The 8,846-nt window shown below is 53.6% G+C and overlaps 2 long non-coding RNA genes across 2 annotated transcripts; both read left to right on the top strand.

The window, feature by feature from the left end:
- The first annotated feature begins 423 nt into the window (after positions 1–423).
- On the top strand, positions 424–874 carry LOC128813961 (uncharacterized). Its single transcript, XR_008439226.1, has 3 exons — positions 424–475; positions 678–749; positions 837–874. It is a non-coding gene; the product is annotated as an uncharacterized LOC128813961 (long non-coding RNA).
- Positions 875–3,084: 2,210 nt separating this feature from the next.
- On the top strand, positions 3,085–3,844 carry LOC128813963 (uncharacterized). Its single transcript, XR_008439229.1, has 2 exons — positions 3,085–3,115; positions 3,601–3,844. It is a non-coding gene; the product is annotated as an uncharacterized LOC128813963 (long non-coding RNA).
- Positions 3,845–8,846: the final 5,002 nt, after the last annotated feature.

Here is an 8,846-nt window from a genome sequence, read left to right as displayed (position 1 = left end):
GTGCTCTGTGCAGCCAGGGAGAAGAGCAGAGAGGGAAGGGGCCGGGCCCAGGGCTGTGCCCCGGGGCTGAGCCTTTCACAGCTCCTTTGCCGGCCCCAGGGAGCCTGAGCTGCTCCTGCTGCTGCTGCTGCCAAGGCCTGGCCCTGGCTGGGGCTGGGTTTAGAGCTGCTGGCAGCTCCAGGGAGTCCTTTCTGCCCCGACTGCCCAGCAAGGGGCTCCTTCCATCCCAGTGTGGGGCTGCCACAGGCACGTGCTCCCCCTGCCCCTGCTCCTGAGTGGGAGGCAGAGCTGAGCGAGTGCCTTGGAGGCCACCAATCACCCAGGGGCACTCTCTGCCACTCTGGCCTGAAGGAGAATCTTCAGCAGAGACACAGGAGCTGTTCTGTGCTGCCTTTCTTTGCAGATAACCCTGTTGGTGAAAGCGATCTGGCTTCCCAACCCACATTCAGGATTGAGCCTCTGGGAGATGCTGAGGGTAGGTCAAGGCCTTTCCCCCTGGGAGAGCTGCCAGCTCAGAGCCCAAAGCTCGGCCAGGGGGGCATTGCTGCAGGTGCCAGGACAGAACCATGCACGTGTGTGCCCTCGCCCTGCGCCGTCCCCTCAGCGCTCCTGCGGCTCAGTGCTGCTCGTGCAGAACTGCAGAGATGACAGAAGCTTCTGTGGCTGTTGTGTTACAGGTGTGTCTGCAGGGAGGACTTTTCCTGCTCCTTTGGTGGATGTTGCACGCAAGCCCAGCTCCCATCGCAGGGGTGAGTAGTGTGTCCCTGCTGAGCCCACAGGCTGAGCCCTGGTTTTGTGGGATCCATTCCTGGGAAATGGAACTCTGTTGCTCTAAGGTCCTCCAGCGGGAAAGAACAAAGCTAAAGGACACCAGAAAGCCCAGGAACCATCCAAACGCATGGGACAGCTGTTGAGGGAAATGGAACGGGCAGGACAAGGTGGGTGCATTTCCCCCAGGCTACCCCTGGGACTCAGCAGCCGGGGGCGTTCCCTGCACATCTGGACACACCGTGCCCGGCACAGCGGGAAGGGATCCATGGCAGCCTGGCTGCCCCGCTGCTGCTTTCACGGCCTGCAGGGCTGTTTCCCAGCCTGGCCTGGCTGCAGCTTCTCCCCAGCCGCTGCAGGAAGGCATTTGGCAGCAGCTGACAGGGAGCTCAAACTGCACCATGGGCCGTGCACAACCTGAGATCCCCTGCAATTTCCCAGTCTTTGGGTAGATCAGGAGGGGTGGTGGTTTGGAAAAGAGAGAGGCCTGTCACAGCCCCATGTGCCTGGGCCTTATCCTGATCCTTATCCATGTGTTTGACAAGTATTGCCTCCTGAAGTTTCCACCTCCCCCGTGGGTAATGGTTCCATGTGATCCAGCTCTGCCTCTTCCTTTCTCAGGGATGGACAGAGAGGCTTTATGGAAGGCAGCATTTCCTGAAGGAAGGGAGGCAATTCCAGGCATGGGCACAGTCACAGGAGGTAATTGCTCTGCTGAGCTCAGCCCTCGGTGAGGCTGTGTGGCAGAAGCTCTTCCCCAAGGCCCTGAGCTGTGTGAGAGGGTCTGACTGTTCCTTGGCCTGTCTAAGCTCACTGAGCAGAGATAGGCAAGAAGGGATAGTTGTGGCACTGCCTGCTGCCGATTACGCCAGGGATTTAGTGAGGGTATCCTCTGTGGGAGTGAGAGAACCACCATGGGCCCTGGGCAGGAGCAGCCACCCCTCCAGGCATGTTGCACAGGGCCTGCAAAGAGTGTGGAGAGTGACCAGGAGCCAGCCCAGAGCTCCCCAGCCAGGCCCCTGTGCATCTTTGGCCATGTCCATTGACATCGGGCTCCCACGGCCTTAGCCCACCCCCTTGCAGTGCCCAGTTCCCTGAGGCAGAGGGAGAGCCCTGCACACCATGGGAATGCTTCTGATCTGTGCTTCTCTCTAGATTGGGATCGTGACATGGCTTCTCTGGGAGGCCTAGCACAAGACAGTTTGAAATCCATGGAAAATTCTGCAGGCAAGTTCTCAATGTCCCTTTTCCTGAGAGAATAATCAGTGTCAGTGTGGCAAGACCTCACTCATGTGCCATTTACCTTAAGGTTGTTGAGATCAGGAAAACCTGCCCTGCTCCCTTCTAGAGCCCTGAGTGATCCCACAGAATCACTGTCAGTGGGAGGAAGGAGCATTTGGCTGTCCATCTTCCTCCCATGTGCAATGCCAGTGTGTCCTTCCGTGTGCTCTGTGCAGCCAGGGAGAAGAGCAGAGAGGGAAGGGGCCGGGCCCAGGGCTGTGCCCCGGGGCTGAGCCTTTCACAGCTCCTTTGCCGGCCCCAGGGAGCCTGAGCTGCTCCTGCGGCTGCTGCTGCTGCTGCCAAGGCCTGGCCCTGGCTGGGGCTGGGTTTAGAGCTGCTGGCAGCTCCAGGGAGTCCTTTCTGCCCCGACTGCCCAGCAAGGGGCTCCTTCCAACCCAGTGTGGGGCCGCCGCAGGCACGTGCTCCCCCTGCCCCTGCTCCTGAGTGGGAGGCAGAGCTGAGCGAGTGCCTTGGAGGCCACCAATCACCCAGGGGCACTCTCTGCCACTCTGGCCTGAAGGAGAATCTTCAGCAGAGACACAGGAGCTGTTCTGTGCTGCCTCTCTTTGCAGATAACCCTGTTGGTGAAAGTGATCTGGCTTCCCAATCCACATTCAGGATTGAGCCTCTGGGAGATGCTGAGGGTAGGTCAAGGCCTTTCCCCCTGGGAGAGCTGCCAGCTCAGAGCCCAAAGCTCGGCCAGGGGGGCATCGCTGCAGGTGCCAGGGCAGAACCATGCACGTGTGTGCCCTCGCCCTGCGCCATCTCCTCACGACTTCTGCACAGGCCTGGCAGCTGTTTGGAGGTGGGAGGGCACTGGCCCAGTCCCAAAAACCCATATGTTTTTCTGATCCTTAACCATGACTTTGAAAAGCATTGTCTCATGAAAATGCCACCTCCCTGAATGGTAGATAGTTCCATCTGATCCAGCTGTCCCTCTTCCTTTGACAAGTGATGGACGAAACATCTCAGGAGAAGGAGGCACATCCCGGAGGCAGCAGTGGCTCAGTGGCAAGCTCTGCTGCAGGAAGGAACGCAATGCCAGGCACGGGCACAGGCACAGGAGGTAATTGCTGTGCCAGGCTCAGCAGGGCTCAGCCCTCGGCGGGGCTGTGTGGCAGCAGCTCTTCCCCCAGGCCCTGCCCTTGCACGGCCCGGCAGCAGCCAAAGCTGGAGGCGCCTCGGCTTCCAGGCCTCTGGAGCTCGTTCAGAGCCCCGGGGAATCTGGACTCGCGCACCAACGCCCCTCCCGCTGCAGCTGCTCCCGGAGCTGGCCCTGAGTGCCCAGAGGCCCAAGGCATGGGAGCAGCCCCGAGAGGGAGCCCTGCTGCGAGCCCAGGGCCAGAGCCAGCCCTGGCTCCTGACTGGGCAGGGGCTGCACTGGCTCCTGACAGGGCCTGACTCTGTCCCCTGGGGCTGGGGGAGCCGTCCCAGGGCAGGGAGGGCCAGGGCTGGCAGGGGCTGCTCAGGGATGGGTTTGGCCGTATGCACCGTGCTGCCAGCTCAGCAGTGCAGCACAGCGCGGGCTCACGTTCCCCGTTGCTCCCACAGATGCAGCCAGCACCACAGCACCTGTTCCAGATTCCCAGAAGGGCATCGGAAGGGGTTGCCATTGGGAAGCACGCTGTTTGCTGCAGTTAATGGCAGATGTGCTTTTTTTTTGTCTTTTCTTCCTGTTGTTCTGTGTTGGAATCTGGTGCTTCTGGAAGATAATACAGTGAGTGTTTTTATCCTCTTTCCCTCAAACAGCTTCTTTTACAAGTCTAATATAGATGGGAAACATTCCCCGAGAGGCTGCAGTGGAGTTGTGGCCAGTCTGTGGTTGTCCAAAGAACTCTGCTGAGGGTTCTGCTGCTGCCCAGTGCTTTCATTGGCCTCTTAATTGCTGGGCCTTGTCCTGGGGGGCCCGCTGGGGCTGCAGCCAGTGCTGGCTCCCACTGAGGCTGCCTGGCCAAGAGCAGCCCCAGGGGCACAGGGCAGAGGTGAGGCAAGGTGGGGAGGAGAAAGAGCAGGGACGAGATTGCCCTTGCAAGGCAGTCGCGCTCTGGGGCCCGCTCCTGGCCAGGGAGCCTGCCCAGAGCCGTGCCCTGCTCGCCGGGGCCTTGAGGGGCAGCTGTCCAGCTGGGCCAAGGTGTGCCAGCAGCTCCAGCCGGGCTGGGGAGCCTTGCCAGCTCTGGGCCCTGCTGTGCAGGAGGGTCCCAGTGTGCCACTGGCAGCTGGGGCCTCAGCCATTCCTCTCTCCACAGGACCGCCTCTGCAGCTTCACAAGACCAGCCAAACAGCTCAGTCAGGGAGAACAGGACCTGTCATCTTGCATGTCCGTGCCAGTGTCCATTGTCCCTGCCACGGCTGCATTACCCACTGATTGGGGGGGACATGCTGCCACCACCCAGAACAGGACCCTCTGTCTCCGAGAGTGCTGACCCTGATGTCTGGCCAGGACTGAAGGTGGGCCCCTCCTGCCAGGGAAGGGCTTGAGCAACACCTTGGTGCTTCAGCTCTGGTCCCTGGCTGCTACCACCAGCACTGGCAAAGCTGCTTGTCTGGGCACAGCCAGTGCTGGGCAGGCAGCAGCTGGGCATCAGGTTGCTGAGACCAGCAGCCACTATGTTTATTTTTCATTTTGCTAGATTTAGGAATATTTTTCATAGAAAATTCTCCAAATATTTCGTCCCTTTCCCCAGAACTGTTCTATATTTTTCAAAGTAGTTTTAGAATTCAGAAAAACTTAGAACATTTTTACGCTTCTAGAATAAAAAATACAATTGCATTTCATTGGTAATCTCTACTCTACTAAGAACTAAGACACCCTAAGACTCACAGCCTGCTTCAGAGGCTCTTTTCCCACTGGAGACTTGTGCCTAATCACAACTACTAACATAAAACCTTTTTCCTGATGTGTTCTGGGACTTCTGACAAGCTCACCTCTCAGTCTTCAGAGGCAAACTTTGAGCACAGTGGCAATCTCTTCAAGTCACCATCTTGGTTTGCTTCTGCACAAACTGCCTCAGTTCTAGAGCAGGGGCTTCTCTCAGCTTCCTGCCGCCCCGCTCCCCCCAAGCCTGTCCTGAGCCCTCTCCTGCGGCTGCTGCGCTGCCATGGAGCTGCTGCAGAGCACAACAGCTCTGCCACAGCCGCTCAGCAGGACTGGAGAAGCTTTCTGGCCTTGCTTACTGGAGGCTGGTGGCTTCTCTAAGCACAAGTTGAGCTTTGGAATGCTGTGTCTCATTAAGCGCCTGCAGACCCGGTCCAGCAGGGTGGTCCACAGCTGGCTAATCCACAGGTGCCCAGATAATTATGGATAGCTCCACCAGAGAAACAGGAGGACGCTCAGGCTGCCTTATTCCACGAGGGTTTTATTGCAGGAGAAGCAGAGGGCGAGGGAGCTAGGAGAGGGAGAGGGAGACAACCTCTCAGAAAGGAGACAGACGCTGAGAGAGCCGAGGGAAGGCAGGGCCGGGGCACACAACAGTGGAGGGGTAGGAGTGGTCGTGGTACAAACGAACCAATAGGGGAAAGGCCAAAAGGAGGAACAAGGAGGGAGTAACATACACAGAACCAATGGAGAGAGGGGAAAGGAGTGGCTTTACAGAAAGAACCAATAGGGGTAACGAGAACAATGAACTTTCTGGAACAGGGCAGTAGACCAACTGTTGACTGACATAGATCAGGGAGGGCAAAACATCTGATAGATAAAATTCACTTCTACTGGTGTAAGCTCCCAGGGGAGCCCAGGGGCCCCTCCCACAGTGTCTCACCTTGCACAGGAACTGATGCTGCCTTTCTCATGGAGGCTAAACTCCCATGGGCTCTAAAAGCTTTCTTGCCAGCATAAGGCCTGGAAAACCATTTAATGCAGCCATTTAGTATTGAAAATGGCCCAGTCCCTGTATCAAAGTAGCTTGTTTAAATGCTGGAGCCCACCAGAGCATCCCTCCAGGGCATATCTTCCTCTCCCCCACCTCTGCCTCCATGACTGCCAAAACAGCACCTTTGACAGTTCTTTTCTCCAGAAGCTGAATGGCACCATTTTACTTGGGGGAGGAAAAAAAAGGGAAATGTTCTATGATACCAGCAGCCTGAGGGGTCGCGCACACCGCCGCTGCTCCCTTCGGTGACGCAGAGGAGGAGGTGAACAGTTGTGCTTCACAGCAGAACTGGGGCTTCCGTCCTCGAGGGCGTTCCTAGGAAGACGTCTCCCGGCTCGTAGACTAGGGTCCTCATCTCGGTCTGGTTACCTTTAGGTGGTGGTGACCTCCAAAACTTGATTGAGGGTATGGGGGAACTCTCCCCACTAAGTTCAGTCACTTGGTTCCTCGAATTTCCACGTTGGTTTGGTGTTTCCAGGCCCTTTGTTGGATTCTGTTCTGCTTTACTTCATTTGCATATTGCCGAGGCTCTTTCCGGCCGCCATTTTGGGAGCAGCGGAGGCAACACCCGAGGGACTGAATAAGGATACCAGTAAAAGGGATTTAACAAGGGGTAACAGGGGGGTATTACAATAAAGGGTACAACCTTAGTGAACATGGGGGAGCATATAACAACCAGGGGGGGGTATTACAACAAGGGTACAGTTGGAAGGGACATGGGGAGGCATATAGAAGCAGCAAACGGGGGGGGGGTGTTACAACAAGGGTACAACTGGAATCAGCAAACAGGGAGGGGTATTACAACAAGGGTACAACTGGAATGAACAGGGGGAGGCATCCACAGTGGGAGAAGTAACAAGGGGGGGGTATTATAACAAGGGTACAATTGGAATAAACATGGGGGCACAACAAATACGTAACTTTTACTGAATTCATTCATGACAACTCCCCCCTGTATTTATTTGATCGGGCGGATGCTCGCATCAATTTGCAGTCTCTGGTTCTTGGAAATAAAATTTCCTAAGTCTTTGGTATTGGTTATATATTTCCTTGGCATCTGCGTGTTTCTGTTCTTGGCTTTCCATCACCATGATCTTTGTTTGCTTTTTGTTAACAGTCTCAGGAAGCTGGATGCTAGCTTGCACAGTTGATGTCAGTATTCGGACTAGACAGGGAAATAAGCAGGGTGAAAATAACAGTCCAGTTATTGCACAAATTGTTATGAACGCAGCCTTTTTCCACCATTTCCCTTTAAAAGACCAAAATTCATCCCACCAGTCACTATCTATTAAAGGCGTCCATTCTTGATTTCCCACATAAGCCAATTTTCGGATTTCTTTAGAAATATTTTTAATTACTTCACTTTTATCATCAATCTCCAAGCAGCATTCGGAGGAGTTGAATTTCCCACATATTCCTCCTTCATCTGCTAATAAGTAATCTACTGCCAATCTAATTTGATAGATTACTGTTCTGGTTTGGGATAATTGGTCACTTATGTGCTCAAATACTAATGCTGTTCGATTGGATACTTTTTCAAGCACTGCTCGGAGTCTGATTATTCTATTTAACATATAAATAGGAGTCCGGTAGCCCCAGGATCCGTCTTGAGCCCAAGTGGCCGGGCCGTAGGTTCGGATAATTTCATCTGGAGTCCACACTTTACTTTTCCATGTTTGTGTACCTCCCATGTCAATTAGGTCCCTTTTCTTTCTATCTTCCTTTCTCAGGTCATCATACACTGGGACTCCTAGGTGTGCTCCTGACTTTTTGGGTAGTAGGAAAAAGGCTGGTTTAATGACCCCTATGGTGCAACTCCCTGCCCAGTCGCCCGGGAGTCTTGTATATGCAGTATCCCCACAAATCCAAAACAAATACTCTGGGACCTGCCAGAACCCATCTCCAACTTCGGTTGGGAATTCCCAAAACTTTGATACTTCTCTGATTCCCCAAAAGGGGTTTACTCCTTTTTCTGTGCATTTATGAAGGTTATATCCTTCATGATATATGCATCCCTTTTCTGTTTTCCCGATGGCCCAGTACGTAAGGGGCTCCCTCGGGACCCATTTGGTCTCCAAATTCTTTATTAGTAAATATCTTTTACATGCCATCTTCCCTACAGGAGTGTTGTACCTCTTCCCTATTCTTAGAATGCATTCTTCCCCTATTATTTTTGATTTTAGATCCCATTTTTCCCTTCCCCTAGATGCCAATAGTTCATATTTTGGTTTCATCTGTTTCCATCTCAGATTTTCTAGTGGGCTTAAACCAATCCCCTCCCAAGGCCAGATTTCTGTCATTTGGGTACTTCCACAAATCCAACAACTGGTCAAATTTAGTTCTTTGCTTATCTTTTCAACCAAATCTATGAACAAATTTTTTCCTAAGGGGATATCAGGATCATCCTTTTTCCACATCAATTGTTTTTCCTTAACTATGTCTTTTAATCCTTCGCTTTCAAAACAAAACCAAGCTTCTCCTATTGGGCACTCCCCAAGTAGGCGCTGCCTATAAGAGGCAGTATTTCTTGTAGTCCAATAAACTTTCCCGTCCTCTTGACAGGTAATTAACTGAGAGTGATTAAAACAGCTTGGGTTAATATTAGTGTGGACTCTGAATAGGGACCTCAGGTCTTCCCCATCATATATGGGGTGATAACACTTAGTGCAGGGGTTCTCTCCTTTGCTGAGAGTACCATACATCAGTAGTATCACCATCAATTTCTCCAAGAGTCCGGTAGGGGCCATTTCCCTCATGCCGACACCCCCCGGTCTTGCCTCTTGGGCCGAGGTCTCTCTGTATATTCTATAGAGTCTCCCGACACTGGCTGCTTTGACTCTCTCTGTTCCCTAATCTTTTCCTTACCCCTTTTAGGAGTACTCAGTAGGAGAAAAACTTTGAACCTTTTTTTGTAAGGCTTGTAACTCT

Source organism: Vidua macroura, chromosome 13, assembly GCF_024509145.1.
Source record: "Vidua macroura isolate BioBank_ID:100142 chromosome 13, ASM2450914v1, whole genome shotgun sequence".
Taxonomy (NCBI): Eukaryota; Metazoa; Chordata; class Aves; order Passeriformes; family Viduidae; genus Vidua; species Vidua macroura.
This window is presented reverse-complemented; position numbering and strand designations above follow the sequence as displayed.